Source organism: Toxotes jaculatrix, chromosome 7 (assembly GCF_017976425.1).
Source record: "Toxotes jaculatrix isolate fToxJac2 chromosome 7, fToxJac2.pri, whole genome shotgun sequence".
Taxonomy (NCBI): Eukaryota; Metazoa; Chordata; class Actinopteri; family Toxotidae; genus Toxotes; species Toxotes jaculatrix.
The window spans coordinates 13,108,714-13,113,404 of NC_054400.1; positions in this window are offsets into that span (position 1 = coordinate 13,108,714).

Sequence of the window (4,691 nt, forward strand, 5' to 3'; positions counted from 1 at the left end):
AGTTACAGGGAGAGGGCATTTTATTCATTAGTATCCTGCAAATTGCACTATAATTATTACCATTAAAAAGATTGTATAACTTTTATGTCTAAAGATGTCTGGAATGTTTTTGAACAAAACATTTCTGTATCATAATTTCCTGCTTCTTTGGAGAAAGCTACTGTGGCTTTCCAACAACAGTCTCTATTTTAAAAAAATAAATAAATAATTTTCCCGGGACAAATTAGACTCATGCAAACTAAGATGGCTTGGTGGTGTAGTTGTCAGAGAAGCCTCCTAATAAGAAGATCCACAGATTAATTCTAGCTAAATATAGTAAGTAAGTTACTGAGCTGGCTAAATGTACAGAAAATATTCAGACCCCTTTACTTTGCATATTTTGTGTTGTAGATTTAATTTTAAATGGAATAATGTGCCATTGTCCCATCAACCTATATTCAATAAACATGTCTAGAACTTGAGTGGAGTACACTTGTGGAAACCTTAATATATTATATTTAACATGTAAGGAAAAAACCCAAGCCATGAATTCAAGGAACTCTATGTAGACCTCTGTGATAAAATAAAAAACATGGATTCAGGCAAGGGTACAAAACCACTTCTTCAGCTGTGAGTGTTCCCATCATCAATTGTGAAATGGAAGAGGTCCAGAACAACCAGGACTCCTCCTGGAGTTGAGCTCGGTCAGGGTGGCGACCAAAAACCCAACATTCACTCTAACAGAGCTTCAGAAGTTCTCTGCATGGAGATGGGAGAACCTGTCAGAAGGACAACCATCTCAGCAGCACCCCATCAATCAAGCCTTTATGGTAGAGTGGCCACTTTGAGTAAAAGGCATATGACAGCCCGCTTGGAGTTTGCCAAACAGCATTTATAGGACTTTGAGCGCATGAGCAAAAAGATTCTCTGGTCTGATGAGACTAAAACCGAACCCTTAGGCAGACTCCAAACACTGTGTCTGGCACTGTCAACACCACGCACTGCTCATCACCTGACTAATACCATCCCGGCGGTGAAGCATGGTGATGGCACCATTATGCTAAGGGGGGGGGGTTACTTGTCAGAATTGAGGGAAGGATGAATGCAGCCAAATACAGAGAGGTCCTTGAAGAAAACCAGACTCAGAATGCAGAGAGACTGACCCTGGAGCAACAGTTCAATTTCAGCACAACAATGACCCGAGACATAGACAAGGCAACGCTGAACTGGCTTTGGTACATGTCTCCAACTGTCCTCTAGTGGCTCAGTCAGAGCCCTGACTTTAACCCTGTAGAACATCTGTGAATAGCAGCTCATACACAGTTTGCATCCAATCCGACAGAGCTTGACAAGATCTGACAGGAAGAATGGGATAAACTGACCGAATCGAGGAGTGAAAAGCTTGCAGAAACTTCCCATGTTTCTTTTGTGCAGAAATGTGATGACCGTTAAAACTGCTGCTCTCCGGATTGACAGGAAGATAACATGTATTATGTAACTGCTGCTGTGTGTGTTCGTGGAATAATGTCACAGACTTTAGAAACCATTTGAACATTAGTCATTACATCACTTTGTCCTTCCTTTACGTTATGAAGTAACAGTTGCAGTTCAAAACAATCTGTGATTATTGGGTTCCAGCTGTTGCTAAGACACTGTCGAAAGGCTGCAGAATTATGGTCTGTCTGCTCACCATTAACAGAGCTATCCATATGCTTGCTCCAGATGCCCAGTGTCTCTACTTCCCTCTCATTATCTGCTTTCCGTTTACGAGCTGGCAGAGTGGAAAGCATATCTCATTCTAAGTGCAGCTGGAAACATTTGGATATTCAGCTGTCCATTTAGTTTAAGTATATGCTTTGCTCATTACAAACATTTGTGATTGTCACTTATTATAGGTAATCAGATACACCAATATACTCAGTGTATGTGATTACCTGATTACCTGACTGATACTACATAAGTATATCTGTTTTGCAGAGGGAACAAAACCTTTTCATAAAATCTTTCTTTTTTTTTTTTAACCGTAAAAGAGGGAAATGGAAGATCTCTCTTCTCTATATTAACTCACTTGACAATCACAGTGTTTCCACGTTGAAAGGGAGAAAGCAAACATCGTAAAATGTAAAAACAGAGCCAGTGAAGATAAATACACAGTTTTAGATCAATTTCACATATCTGCTGAGAAGGATTTTTGACCTGTGAGTTTGTGCACAAAACATGGTTCCACTGTTGTTGTGAAAAACACCATATACTGCTGAGTCGAGATGTTCAACTGTATCTTAATGCAGATGAAACCGAGATGCACATATGCCCCTTCATGGAGTCTGATTTTGCTCTATACATATCTTTACAAACAGATACAACAGCAAACACGCACAACAACAGATAAATTAGAGAATCATCATCTGCAGTCCTTGTAAAGAGGTGAAAATCATCGGCAGCCCCGATCAACCCTCCTTCTTTACTAGAGATGAAAAGCTTGTTGGTTGGTGTAATTAGGGTGCTGATCTGCTGTGCAGAGTGGCAGGGACACGCTTTAATAAGGAAGGCTGGCACACACACTCACATACACAAGTACAGACAGTGTCACCTCAAGGACAAATCAAGATATTCACTTTGAAAGTTGGGTAGGATGCGGGGGCGTTAACTCATATCACATTCATGTAACACAATGACATCTTCTCAGATAATTAAAACAGCAGCAGCCTCCATGATTGAAAATAACTACTGAATTATAAAACAATATTTCGTTCCATTGTTGATATACAAAATGTTTTGTTTCACTTTCAGCATTCATCCCTTTAAAATAATAACTCTTGACATAAGGTCCCTTTGGTAAAACTTGAACGACTGCTTAAAAACACTGACATGTTTTGACTACAAGTGGGGGATGTTTTTACTTACCATACCACAGAATACACTGCACAAAAGGTGTGATTCATCACGCTGTGAGTTTACAGTGACCTGTAATTTCATAAATTTCTCAGACAACAGAATAAGCCATTCCAATAACTAATTAAACTTTGATGCTCGCTAGAAACAAAACAAAAGCCTCATGTCTTACAATAAAGTGATGACATTTTCACATGAATACTTTATCTCCTACACACCTCCCTTGTAAATGTTACACTGTTACCTGTTTTTTTATTATGGCTTCATTTTTCTCTTATCATATAAAAAGCCTCCTGCTCGCAAAGACCATCATCGGCCCGTTGCTTTTAAAGAACATGTGACCGATAACGGTACTGTGCTCAATTAAAAAACCTCTTTGTCAGAGGAAGGCTGATAACTTTGACCCCGCTGTGACAGAAATTAAAGGCCAGGACTGGTGCCGAGGGACGCAAAACATCCACTTCCTTCCCACTGCCTTGCTTCTGTCCTTACATCCTTTGTCCTTGCATCCTTTTTGACAAAGGATTCTCTTCTTCTACTATTCTGAAGTCTTTGTGTCCCCACTTTTTTCTTGTTGCTTTCAGCATTACTTTTTGTGCTCTTTTCCATTCCCTTCAGTTTCTTCCTTCATCTACTTCATCTCTCCTCCTCTTTCTCCCCCCCACTGCATGTTGTTTTGTTTTGCCTTTGAAATTTGTGCTTTACAGTGTGATAATAAGCTGTCTGTCTAGGCATGCAATGGTCCCCAAGAGCCACTTTTTAGTGTTTATTTGAGTGTGTGTGGAAGTGTGAGCGTGCGCATGTGAGACAGAGAAAGCCAGTTGAGTGTTTGTATGAGAGTGACACAGTCCCTGCCAGTATGTGTGTCTGTGTGCTAGTGAAGACATGTAATTGCGCGAAAGTGTGTGATGTGTGTGGATGTGAGGGAAAGTGACAGTGACAATGAGCGTGTGTGTGTTTGCGTGACATCCATCAGTTTTTCTCAGACTGTGAAGGCAACCCACAGAGCAGGAAGCAGGGATAAGGCACCACACCCCCCGCTGGTAAAAGAGAGAATGAGCAGGGCAGATAATGCCCTTTTATCTCCCCCACCACCCCCTCCTCACCTCCTTTTTCTCCCTCTAACCCGTTTCCCCTGACTCCCCAACAATCACATACACACACACACACACACATACACAAACTCCCCATTCCACTCCCAGCATACTCTCTGCAGGGGGGAAAAGCATTAAGTTGGATTTGGTGGTGGTGGTGTTGCAGAGGGGTACTCACGTTGCAACACGCCAGCCCCATAACGCACACAAACACCCACTTTTAGTCAATCAGCACAAAAAAAGAAAACCAAACAAACACAAGTATACACTCACACACAGACACACACTATCGCTCTTTTTCACTTGTGACAGAAGTGCCTGTAGGAAATTTTTATGCTTGCTTTAAGCAGGCATGTAATTAAGTGTAAAATTTGTATTTACAATAATTGGTCTGGCAAAAGACTTGTCTTAATGTGTAAATATGTGTGTGTGTGTGTGTGTGTGTGTGTGTGTGTGTGTGTGTGTGTGTGTGTGTGTGTGTGTGTGTGTGTGTGTGTGTGTGTGTGTGTGTGTGTGTGTGTGTGTGAGTCAACACTAACAGTACGCGAGAAATGTAGAGAAATTTGTCAGGATGACAGCACACTTGGTACAGGGAGTATAAGTCATTTCATACAGTCTACAGAATGTATAAAGGTCATATCTACCAACCATGGAGTTGTACTCCTGCAAGAAAAAACAGCCCGTACGTCATCCATTCAAGCAGCTTATTACGAACCATAGTTACAT